A 13,216-nucleotide genomic window follows, 5' to 3' on the forward strand; every position below is an offset into this window, starting at 1 on the left:
TTTTTTTTTAAATGAAATTTGTAGTATACACACATATATTTTAAGTAATGGCAGAAATTAAGAAAAACAAAGATCAACTTCTTGTGTAGTCATGCAAAGTATTTTGAATTGTGTAAGCTTGAAAATTTAAGGTTCATGGGCATGGAAGAGAACAAAGTTTTCGCTTTTTATCCGGAGAAGGTAGAATATTTCACTAGAATTTAAATGCTTGATGGAGTTCCGCTCAACCAGCTGGGAGAAAATTTGAATTAAGACCTCTTAAAATCTAGCAGCTAATTTTAGGAAATTATTTGTCTCAATGGAGCGTGATTTATGTTCATCATATCCAAAAATTTGGTCACCCTTTCACATTTTCTTCACTGCGAGTAATCTTTTAAGATTAACTCCTAGGGTAGTCATGCAAATTGTTTGGCATGGCACAAGCTTGAAAATTTAAGGTTCATGGGGATGGAAGGGAACAAAATTCTCGTTTTTTATCCGGAGAAAGTAAAATCTTCCTCTAGAATTAAAATGTTTGAGGGCGTTCCGCTTAAACAAAGGGGAGAAACTTTGAAATAAGACTTTTTAAAATCCAGCAGCTAATTTTAGGGAATTATTTGTCTCAGTGGCGCGTGATTTATGTTCATCATGTCCAAAGATATGGTCACCCTTTCCCATTTTCTTCACCGCGAGTAATCTTTTAACCCTTCAACTCCCATGAGTGACCAAGAAGAATATCTTTTAACAATATAAATACGATATCAAGCAGACAAGTAGTGGAATTAAGAAAAATATCAATTAGGGGATTATAAGTTGATCCAATCCCAAATTCTCCAAACTAACATCAAAAGAACTGTGTACGGCAGATTTTAAGGAGAATTATCAATTAGATCTTGGGAGTTAAAGCAGGGTTTGAGCTAAGATTTGACTATTTAGGGTCAATTTGTCCCTTCAGCTTATTTTTGGGGGGACATTTTCCATTTCTGAGGGTCGCTTAAGCATAAGGAAAATTTCAAACTGAACTAAAATTTTAAACATTTAATGAAATAGCAACAAGTTACATTGTAAGGTGGCATGCTTCTTTTTATCTTTCTCTGTAAACTCTTAACTGTATGATTCTCTTACAACCAGCAGCTGATCATGGCCACTAAAATAATTAAGAAAGTGACTATTTGTAAAAGAACAAGACCAACAACTCTGTTGTGCCATTATCATTTTAACAATATCATATTTGTTCTTGCTTCCACATTTCATTGCAGATCCTTCTTAGTTAATTAACATCTTACATGTACATGTATAATAGCAGTATTTCACGATTTCAAAATTCTCCTGTTCTTTATAGCCCACTCTTCAAGGGCTAATGAAAAATCAAAGTCCACAGAAGGTGGCCCCTCGATGTCTATGGTCATAAGTACATCTAACCTGTTGGCTTTTAGTCTGTTTCTCAATGTATTTTTAATCCTGTTTTGGGCACTGAAGCCTCTCTCACAACAATTTCGGGGGAAAAAGCCGAAATTTTGAACATTTTGTCAAAGTATCCAGAATTGGATGAAACACTACTAAAGTGGTTTTGGGAGAAGAAGAGTCAGGATAAGTCTAAAAGTCTTTTATTTAGAATCACAATTTTGTAGTTTAAAAAAACAACGCTTTACTCAGCCGATTTCTGTCAGATCGTGTTGCAATGTTTACACAAGCCGTGTGAATGACTGCTTCTGATTGGTCAGTTTCCAATGTTGTCAAAATGAGACAAAACAAACATCTAAATCTTGCTTCTCTTATCTTTCACAAAAATTGCTGTTAGCGTATTGATTCTGCGGCTAAAACCAAATTGTTTATTGAAAAATTGTGCCGTTTATAGTCGGATTTATGTTGAATTTCAACTCTTGCAATTTTTTTTTTGGGCACAATTACTTCAGTAAAATTTGTCGCAAAAATCGCTCGCTTTTTTAGGAGACAAATTGACTCCTGAATCATTTTTGGACGGGACATTTTAAATTTTATTGCGGGATTGGTGCAATGGCGTGGCCTGGCTCAAACCCTGGTTAAAGGGTTAATCGAGTCTCAGATCAAGGATTCCTGACCTGCCGTTTTTAGAGGGACATCATCTTTACTTCATTTCTTCACGTCAAGAATAGATTTTTTTGTCGTATTTCGAAGAGCATCGACCAAATTTGTTTTGGTTAATTTATATTTAACGTCTTGGTGCTTTCATCAGTCGCATCTCTTAAAAATATCCTTATCAGTAAACAAGATTCACTGATAATTTTTATACTGAACATTAGTAACAAGTGTTGGTTTGTGTTATAATCAATTTAAGACCTCCTTGGACAACGCATTTCGTGCAGTATTCCATAAAGCACTATATTGTTATTATTCTAGTTGGAATGTAAAGCAAACGAAATCCGATCTATCTGTTTAGCTGGTATAAGACGCAATGGAACAGGTAGAAAAATTTACAAAGGTGAGGGGAGCTTTACTAGTTGATTATCAGTTGATCGATGTCAAAGTTGTTAATTTTCAGTTCGTTAAGAACTTTATAACCACTCAGCCCTTGGCCTAGCGGTGCTATGGCTTAGGTGTTAGCTTTACTCTGATTTCGTAACTTAGTTTGATTAGAACTCTTTTAGTTTTTATCATCAAACACCAGATTTTGCCGCCGGTGAACAGTTGGAGAGATGATGTCATCACCTTTAAAAAAACAAGGTCCTATGTCACCTTTTGAGCCTATTACGAGAAATTTCAGGAACGAAGACTCCGCCATAGAGTCTTCGTTCCCGACGGTAAGCTTGCGCCCTCCACTTACAATGCAACGGGTTAAAAATCGCCTCGTAGCCGGGTTCTCAACCACTTTCAGCAAAAACACGATTGTGATACTTATGTTTTTCTTTTTAAGTATTTGATGTTAATTAAAATTTTATGCCTTATGCGCAATCCATTGAGTCCGAATTTCACGAACAAATTGCAACATTAGTTTGATCAAACGGGACCTTCTGTCTTAAGCGAGGTTATTATACTGCGATAGTAAAAACAGGAAGGAATTAATTTATAAATAGCCACAAGAAGGCTTTTCTGCTTAAAGCATAAAAAATCTTACAAGGTAATTTTGACATAAAAATTATAGGCGTGTTTGGAGAGAATACCTGCAGCGTGACAAATTACCATCGAGCTGTCTTTACAATAGCCATGTACCTGTTAATCCGTCTTGTCTTGTAGTACAAGAATAAAAAAGGGCATCCATAAAGATTGTGTTTGCGAGATATGGGAGGAAGTTGTGAAATATCGCGTGCAAACAGCGCCATTTTCTTCGTTCCTCTAAGCATGACAAGATGCGCTCCAGGATACTCAAGGCTAGCCTGATTTAAGTCTTCCTTAAATTGTCATGGTAATTGCCCGTTTCACCTGTCGAATTTAACTTTCACTGGGGACGCGTACCGTGCCTAAGCCAAGTTAGTATGTTGGAAATCTAACCGCAGGGTGAACAACAATGGAATAATTCTGATGTTTTCTGAACGAAGAAGCCTCGTTATTGTGTTCGTCTCGAGTGAGATAGAAATGCAAAGGTAAAAATTAGGCGGCTGTGTGAAAATGAGCGGGTATAGATATCGGACACTATTGTCAAATTATAAAATTTTTGTGTTTAATTTACATATAGTTTAAATGATTTTTAAATCATATTTAAAAAGGGAAAAGTCTTTACCTAACACGATACTGAATTTCTGAACTTTTCTTTGAGTAAACTCGTTCCATTTCAGGGTATATATTTAGAGACATTTAAAGTAGCGTGCTTGAATAGAGTTACTGGAATGCGCGCCCTTTTGCACATGCGAACGGTACTGTTCTTGTTATTTCGTTACCGACCCATGCGAAAAGATTTAACTATAGTTGTAAAAAAATTGGAGCCGTAAATGTGAGTGGTTCACACACGATGCAGTTCGGACTTGTCTAAATGAAATTTGAGTGCGAGTGTTTCGAATTGCTAAACATGTGGGAATCTTTCAGCGATTCCGTTTTGTAGTTAACTTAATCAATCGCGGCATATGTATCGCGGTGAGCATGCGTGCAAGTAAATAATACTTGTTATTGTTTTAAAAACTAGAAGGACAAAGCACAGGTTTCTGTTGGTTCAACCAACTCTGTTGTGTAGCCCTATAAAGTCTTAAAAAATGCCTCAAAAAGATGCCGTATTGAAACTGAAGGGTTATATCCTGTTTAGACAGCTTGAACTGAAGAACTACACCTACCTAACGTTTGAAATGATCTTGAAAAGTGAAATCTAATTTTCAACTTTGTGATTTGAAAACCCTTGTTCATAATCCTTTCCTAGTTCTTACCTGTTTTTGTTTTGTCTTGGTTTATCACTACTCTTCTCGTCCTTGGATTCGTTTCGAAGCTACCTTTAGTGCAAGGTGCAAAAATTTGGTCGTGTGTTTATCCTCACCGAGTTCAGCCATCCCTAATCCTCTTTAGTATAGCACTTTCTCTTTAGAGTTATTTTCCTACTAAAAAGCCGTCTGCTGTTGCCAGGTATTTCCCAATTTATATTAAACGTATGCATTCCTTTTAAAGATAGATGGAAATTGTAGACAAATAACTGAGTGATTTTCCATGAGTTCATCCGCTCCGAGTTCAGCCATTCTTAATCCTGTTTAGTATGGCACTTTCTCTTTAGTATATATTTTTAGCGAAAACCCGTCTACTTTTGACGAGTTTTTTTCCAATTTTATGTTAAACGTAAGCATGCTTGTTTAAGGTAGATGGAAACTGAATAATTTTCCATGAGTTTTATTATGTTTGTATCATATATATCAATATATATATATTGTTTTATTATGTTTTTTTTTAAGCGAAAACCATCTGCTTTTGAGGCAAGCATTTTAGCAAAAGTAGATGGAAATTATGTATAAGTGGCTGAAGTCATTTCTAAAAAGAAATCTCACGGGATGAATTTTTCGATTATACGAGCTTTAATTGAAAACTCGCCGTAGTGTCTATCCTCGTTATTTCAGCCTCGATTTCTTGTTCAAACAAAATGACGGTGAGATGCTTCTAATTACTACTGTCCTCCGTTGTGTAAATGGTAATAATCATGTTGCTAATATGGTCTCAGTGCTTGGTCGAAAATTTTAATAGAAATTTAGGTCGAAAAATAGTCACTTGAACCGTTTAAATTTTGTACAAGAAACACGCAGTGCAAACCGCGTCGCAAAGATTACTCGATAGTTATGGAAAGGTGTGGGAGGGCCTTGGGGAGTCTATCAACAACCTGAATGTTATATATCTAGTAGAAATACGTCTGTTGTCGAGGGGATGAAAAATGTTATGAAAGGTACAAATTATTTACCGCAAGCCTTTGACTTGAAGTTCTAGTAAAAATTTAAACGACGAATCAAATTTTCTCAACGATTGTATTTAAAAAGGGAAAGCTTGGCAATTTTCTTTTTCTCCTTGGAATAACTCTGGTTATAAGGGTTTCAGGAAAATGCACGGATGGTTTACGATTTCCAGGGATTGCCCCCAACAAAGTCTATATGCGTCTAATGATTTTCTCGTAAGCTCAAATTAAGATGCACCTTTTTATCCACGACATTCTAGCAGCACGTGACATAGAGAAGTCTAAGATCTACGATGTTGTGAAAGTAGCAAAAATGATGAAGCATAGTCACCAGTCACATTAACGCGGCGTTTACAATGTTACGTTTGGGGTTAGAATTTTTTTCTACTCACCACTGAGCGATTTCTTTTCCAGAATGCCCGGTATCTTGCTTTGTTTATTTAAGTTGTAGAGGCAACTTGTTGGTTTTGAATATAACAAAAGAACACCTTTTTAGTGTGCTCATATGAATTTACATAATTGACAGGAGATCAAAGGATGGTCTTTTTCGGTAGAAATAATATGGTGTTCCTCTCTGTTGGATATTTGGTGTTTGTTGCCATTTGGGCGCCTCGGGGTTTTCGTTTTTAACATCTCTCTATAAATATCCGTGGAGAAATCATTAGCAGTTACCTCCCTGAGGTCACTATGTAGTACTAAACCTACTTGTCCATAATAATACACGTCATCTTTCTCTTTTCCTTTTTTTAACAGGGAAATAAGATTCGTTTTTTAAATTTCTATAGTGAGTTGCACAAAACCTTTGTATCTGATATATATTTTACATGTATAACAGTATCCAATCACTCGCTTTTGTTTTTATTGTCATCTGTTGCTCATTTCAATCAACTAGTAGCCGGTTTGTCAAAATTGTAGGAACCGGGAACCAATACGATTTTGAGCAAAAAAAATTGTTTTTTGTGAAGGTAATCCATATGCTTTCGAGTGCAATTTGGAATAGGTAATAGTAATTTTTTAAAAACCAACAAAATTACGCGAACTCCTAGCGCGAGTACAAAATGCAGTCTGGAAAGTTGTATGAGTGCTTGTTTACTCCACATTGCATGATAATAATCATATTGTTTGAGTTTAGAGTCATGGAACTGTATTCAGGTGATAAATACTATTTTTAAGAGGTTGTGGATTTATTCTGGAGTAGTCAATCACTACTATTATATCGTTCACAGATTGATCAGAGTTGTTCCGATTTTTTTGGTGGATGGAACAGACTATTCAAAGGTTCTTGACTTCATACTATTACACCACAAGCTAATTCTAAGCGTAAAAGATTTGTTTTTGAAAAACTGGGCCTGCGAAATTAGTGCAGCCGGGTTAAAGTGGCGCAATTTGTCGCTCTGTCTTGAACGATTTTTATGTTAAAAATTTTATGCTTTTATTATCCTTTGAAATTGAGTCGTTCCATTTAAGAAAATTTATCTGTTATCCTTTCCATGTCATACAATGTCAGAAATGACGCACATATGAGGGCGGCAAACAAGTATCTCGATCCTTTCTATGGTTTCATTTTTTATTGGCAGTTTTACTTTCGGCGTAATTAGTTAATATGTAGGTCAACGTCAACCTTTATCTGTTTATGAACCCATCAGTAAAAGGTATTTATGTTATTATGAAGAACTTTGAATGTATTGCCATGAAAAGAAAAAAAAGATGTTTAAGTGCTTCTTCAAAACGCAGAACATTGAAGTTAGCTGGTCGTACACTCATGCTGTGAGTACATAACAAGGAAAGCCTTGAAGATAATAGCGTTTTGGCCTGAATAAACAAATTGCTTTATCTGATTCAGGTTTTGATAGAAAAGCTGAGTTATTCGCTTTAATAGGATATCAGTGGTACATGTGAATATATACTTTTGAGTTTCTTATGGGAAACAACATCGTTGAACTGAATGAAATCTTCATGGAGAGATGAACTAGGTGTATTTTGCTAGTTTACTGGGAAGATAAGGGAAGCTTTTATTTTCATTTGAAATAAAGCCGCTTTGCAGGGAATCATCGTAGTGTTTTCAAATCGTGGGAGAGTGGAAGGTTATCACGCTTTATTGAGTCTTTCACAACAAACCAAATGTGTAAAAAACAAACAGGAACATGATAGCTAAGTGAAAAACAAAAGATGAAAAAGATAATTATACGATTGTAAATCCATGAAGCTGCACGCGTAAAATCATAAACCTCCTGGCGATCGCCATTATTACTGACGACCTGGTTTGAGTGTATTTTGCTTAAAACAGCGCTTTATGTGTCAGAAAAAGTGTTGAAAGCAGCATTTTAATCTGTCAAACTGAGTAACAACAGTCAGTAAATGCACCGGACGTTTTGCGCAGGTGTGTTTAAAAAGGCCAAACGCTCATTGGCTGATGAATCGTTCGTCTTTTTGCCTGAGGAAATCATGATTCATCTTCCGCTTAGTGGCGTAAGAGATGCGCACCTGCAGAATGGATATTCGCTTCATTTAGGCCATTTAGCATGCTGTTACCTGACAAAACGAACAAAAAACTTACTTAACAACTGAACGGGATAAATCGGCACACAAGGCATTTTATTCAAGGAAACTCGGCTGTCATTCTAACACACCTACTCCAGCAAAAGGCAAAGGTTGGTGTCGATTTTGGACCTCTTTCCTAAATAATATATAGAGCGGAAACAATGACACTTCTTGAGCGTGCGAAAGATAATATGGTGTTGACATTTGTTAAATTGAAATTTGTTACTTCAATACCCATCCATTCTGGTTACAGCTTTTATTGTTTGATACATTTTTCATGATTCCTCGGCCATTTTTAAAGGATGAAATGTGCAAAAAAAGATAAAAATCTATTTTGCAGCAATTTAATATGCGAAGACAGATTTGGTTGCAATAACGTCGGAGGAAACTTTTAAATTTGGCCTCAGGCTGTTTATCAAAAAACCAAACCATTTATTTTTCATTCTCTGTGGGATTTAGATGAAGTCTTTGCCCCCAAATGATGTGATTGTCTATTTTTTTTAAGCAATCGGGAATTTAGTGTCTTGCACCAGTTTTTGTCATTCTATGACAAGTGTTTACTCCTCTCCGGTTTTTGCGCGAGATAATTTGTCGATGTTTTGAGGTGAGAATCTCCTGTAATGTATGTCTTTTTCTGTTTGTGGCAAAATGCAGCTAACTCATCTTTGTTCATGTAGAAAACTTGGATATGTTCGGATTTCGACATTTATATTAGTTACTCAACTTGCAACGTTTTTATGTAATTATAAGGAACACAAACTAACTCTGCTAACAAAAATTAAGACTGGGAATTTTTTTAGATCGATTTCAATAAGTTTCGATTTAACGCCCTGTTTCCAAGTTTACAGTTTTGCAATATTCCATTATCAACTCGCTGAGACAAAGTCATGAGAACCGTTGCTTTGATTCTGGATGATGTTTTACCATTGTAACTATCTGGCGCTTTCTTGGTGCCTCTTTATTACGTTGGAAAAATTCAGGGAAAAAAATTGTATGTTCAGGCACGCTATCAACGTGAGGTGCCTTTATTTCTCGAAATTTCTTCCAAAATTGACTTCTTCTAAAAAAAACTGAATCATCTCGGCGGGAGAGCACTTGTAATTCAATCTGAATGTCTGTTTTAGTCCCAAGTTTTGTAATCTGAATTAAAAACGCACTATATTCCTAACATACGTGGGAATAATTTCTAATGATGTTTTGTTTTCCGGCTACAGTTTGAAAGTAAATGAGGAGAATTAAAAAGAATGGCACGCAGAGGATTCACAATGTCGGCCAGACGCCGGGCGCCGGATCATCTGTTTCTTAATAATGTAAAAGAAAATTGTGAATAGAATTGATTGAAAACGGGACATTTTGTCTCCGCATAAGGTCATTTTTCAGCTTAGCAAGACCAAAACTCGACCCGGTATATGAGTCGTGATGACCGGCGAATCGTTTAATATCGTTAATGGAAAATTAAATGATTATAAAATAGTGAAAAACGAGACTTTGCTTTGAGGTAAAAGTAATTTAAAGACGTTCATGAAATACTTTATCCTGGAAACCTTGCATTTTCCAGTTACTTAACGTATGTGTTCGAACTGATTTTCGACTTGTCTTGCAGAAACATCTTCCGTAAGTGTAGGAAGGCTTCACAACGTCTTTAGATCAGGTAATGATCACGTTCGTTTCTCCATGTTGTGCAGAGCATGCTGAGTGTTCCATTCGTGATGAACATCTCATGTTTGGTACACCTTGTAGGCAATTATGCGCTTCTACAGTGCAGCTGTCATGTTCTCTGTCAGTCTCTCTCGTACTAGAACACTGATCCCCGTGGTTGATAGGACTGCAGCAAACCGATCGAAGTGACATTTTTAGTTTGGAAGGTTTTTCTTAATATTCCGCTGCATTAAGGGCTGGCGCAAGTTCTCGCTACGAGCAAACTATTTCACTCAATAAGTAATTTGTGCCTTTTAAGAAATTTGCTGTTTTGTAAACTGTATGGATATTCTTTGAATTCACTCGTCAATTCAGTGAATTGAAAAGTATCGGCACGTGTTTACATTAAATATATAGATTTAGCCAAGCCTAAAAGCGGAGCTCTTTTTAGTTTATTTTCAGCCCTTCATTATGATAAAAACTGTCATAAAACTCTTCAACGCTGGTTGTAGGAGAATTTCTTCAAGGGGATTTTTTCGAATATCTTTTACTGACTGACTTGAAAAAAACAAGCATTTTTCTTGCATCCTTGCAGTTAAAGGTTGCTCAAATATTTCTCACACCCTACACAATGTTACAGTGAATCATGGTGATCAAGTATACCTTTTATTCGATCGATCAAAAATTCATCCTCTATCGTGCGGATGCCTTAGTTGCTCTTCGCTCGTATGGGCTGAGAGAGGGGTGCAGTTTGCGCTCGAGGCGTATCACAACTGTATCATGCATCATTTTAAAAAAGCACAACTGAAAAAAGAATATGTGCAAAACATACTGAAAAGTCATTCACTGTCTGCAGAGTCTTAATTGCGACGACAAAAGTTTCTTTCTTCTTTGTCAATTCACAACCCTTTTATTTGAATAATTCTCAGTCAGGTCGCCAGATATGACATGTTTGCGTCTGCATTATTACAATTCGAACTCGTTAAGTTTCGGTAAGATTCAATGTTAACTGCGACTTTTTCGCGGCCAAGAAACAAAAATTTCACTTAACAATCCTAATCCGAATTTAGTTAAACTTTTGAATCAAGCAATTGTATCAGGTTATGGGCTAATTTCATTACCATTTTTTTTCATTTCTACTGACGTGTTATGGCGCCGCAACGACTATTATAAGATATAGTTTTTCGGGATCTTCTCCTACCGTTTTCGTTGTACTGACTCCAGAGAGGTAGAGTCCAAGAGGATAAGAAAATGTTTTACACTTGCAAACGTTACAACTGGATTTCAAATTCACATCTCCACATTTCCCTTAACAAAAGATGTTTTAAGGCACATTAAATGTGTAAATTTCTTAAGTGGCAGAAACACCTTAGGCAGCTGTCCAATTGTTTCGTAACATTGATACTCGTATTGCAATATTTTATTCGTTATTGTTTCAATAACGCTGGCACGCCTCGCAAACATAGATTTTGATAACCAGTTGATACACAGTGGCGCATAAGGCAAACAATCAACTTTAAAGCATTTAGCTGTCTATATATTACCATAAAAATTGTATTTACTTTTACGGTGAAGAAGAATAATTTTTTTTTTATAAAGGAGTTGATTTGAGAATCAGTGGGAAAACTCGACAAAATCAGAATTAATCTTTGGCGTTTGTTGAAACTGAAAACACATTTCCAGTTTTCGGGGGATTTTCATAGAAATTAATGGTAAGAGCCTTCATTCTCGAGGATGTGGCACAAAGGAAAATTCTGGGTCCGTGGACTGGATTCAAGGCCATAGTGTATGGAATAACAATAGGCGGATCCCAACCATGATCCCCAGGGAACTCGGGCTGCACCACATCATATGTTTACCGTTTTGTTTCTAACGTTTCATAATCGACATTTATTCGATATACAATCGATAATTTCCAAACGGGAGAACTGAACCTCGAGAAGAATGTGGTATTATCTCCTTTACATGTTCAGGTGCTTTCTGAGATAGATAACTCAAATGAGAGATTCACTACACGGAGCGGGAGTTGTTTCATATTGAAACTGCTTGTAAGCGGCTGTCTTGCAATTACAAGAATATAGGAAATGGTTATAGCATTATCCATCTAGCGGGGAAAGGGGTACAACCAATGATGTACCATGCGAAGAATGTTACGCCTAGTAGGAGTACATATTCTAGCCTGTGATAGATGTTGGGTTGGGATTTCACGATACCAGTTATTCAAAGGTTAAGGAAAACCACCATGAATTTTATTAGGCTAAAGTTATACGGTTTCTTAAGAGGAAAGAAAAATATCGTTAAGTTTTTGGTGTTTGTCTTCCCTTCATCTTAGAAGATATTTTAAGGATTTGATGCGTATCTGGTTATTTGTAAAAGTTTTCTTTTCTATTGAAAGTGAATAACAGGGTACGTGTTTTGCCTGTTTGGTATATAGCATGTGAACTAACTTCATCTACCGCTTCCATCCCCCCGTGGAACTTTATCCTTGAAAACTAATGAATAACTGTTTGAATATAATGCATAAACTAACATAACTAAAACCTTATTCTTTATTTAAAAAAAACATGTGTTCTGGTTTTTGTTTACCTTTCAACCAAACTTGATTTAGTCATTTATCCTTACTCAATTCTAGCAGTTGAAATTACTATGATTAAGCATAAAAGATAATTGCTAGAATTTTAGTTTTGAAAGTGTCGACGAGAATGTTTTTTTTTCCTTTTTTTTTTTTTGATATGCATTTTCAGTTTGCGCACTGTTTTCCGTCACGCTTTTAAAGATAATTTAGCCAGTTCTTTGTCGGCAGTGCACCATAGTTACATTTCTTGAATATCATAGCAATTGTCTAGGGAAAGCAAGCAATGTCAGTTATTACCAAGCCACTTGCAGACCCACCAACTTTTGCGTACGTGTTTTAAGTTGGTTTCTTGCTGATAAAGCATTGCACATATTTACTCTTTGGTGGTTTAATAATGATTTAAGTGAAAGGAAAAACGATTCTAGAAATTGATGTCTAGAAGTCCAACTTGCGTGTTTACAGGACTACTTTAAATTTTTATTAAGCTTCTTTAAGTCAGTTGAATAATTTATGAATCGCAGTTAATCTATTTGTTCAAAAATAAACTTCACTTAGTCCAGTGGACTTGGACAGCATTCATTGTGTGCGTGTTACAAGCCGTAAATAATATTATTGTTGAATGATTTCCACATCTGGTATTTGGTGACGAGCCACGCGGATCGCTCATTCAAAGGTTAGACGCGGAATTTATTGGAATTTTCATCTTTCAAAGTATCATCGAATGCCGTGAATAACACATAAAGAAAACCTAGACATGACAGCGTTTACATAATGGCGACAGGTACTTAGAGAAAATCCACCGAGTGAGGGCGGCGGTCAGTTTAGTCGATCGTGCAGTCACATCATCCCGGTGAAGGTGGTACTAAGAATGACTGTGGTCGGTTGGAGTGTCTGGAGTTTGTAACCTTAATGGAAAACATCACCAAAGTCTCTTGACCTCGGTGACTCCAATAAATGATTTTTTTAAAATTGGTTTAACAAGCTACGCGAGACAGATCGTGAATTTTTGATAAATTCTTCTTCAAAACCATCGCTTCATCTTAGTTTATGAACTGGAATCGATCTTACACGACGTAGACAATGATGAATTTTACATGATGAATCTTACATCTGCACACCTTTAGTTTACTTTGTATAGTATCTAATTAACC

The 13,216-nt window shown here is 36.1% G+C and overlaps 2 protein-coding genes across 10 annotated transcripts in view; one reads left to right on the plus strand and one right to left on the minus strand.

Annotated features, from left to right (window-relative positions):
• The window catches only part of LOC131775851 (uncharacterized), a 55,101-nt gene that overhangs the window by 26,286 nt on the left and 15,599 nt on the right, over positions 1-13,216 (plus strand). Inside the window, exons 1-2 of one of the 8 annotated variants that reach the window (XM_066171903.1) lie at positions 3,260-3,539; positions 9,456-9,503. The exons of 1 other annotated variant lie outside the window; for it this stretch is intronic. The gene's annotated coding sequence lies outside the window, so the exon portion shown is untranslated. Of the gene's footprint in view, positions 1-3,259; positions 3,540-7,796; positions 7,963-8,396; positions 8,457-9,455; positions 9,504-13,216 lie in introns of those variants that run through there. 6 more of the 8 variants (XM_059091967.2, XM_059091968.2, XM_066171902.1 and 3 more) reach the window with 6 other exon arrangements.
• The window catches only part of LOC131775850 (uncharacterized), a 39,445-nt gene that overhangs the window by 25,718 nt on the left and 511 nt on the right, over positions 1-13,216 (minus strand). The window contains exon 1 of one of the 2 annotated variants that reach the window (XM_059091965.2): positions 5,704-5,724. The exons of the other annotated variant lie outside the window; for it this stretch is intronic. The gene's annotated coding sequence lies outside the window, so the exon portion shown is untranslated. Of the gene's footprint in view, positions 1-5,703; positions 5,725-13,216 lie in introns of those variants that run through there. 2 annotated transcript variants of the gene reach the window in all.

The sequence above is a fragment of the Pocillopora verrucosa genome, chromosome 9 (genome assembly GCF_036669915.1).
Source record: "Pocillopora verrucosa isolate sample1 chromosome 9, ASM3666991v2, whole genome shotgun sequence".
Classification (NCBI taxonomy): Eukaryota; Metazoa; Cnidaria; class Anthozoa; order Scleractinia; family Pocilloporidae; genus Pocillopora; species Pocillopora verrucosa.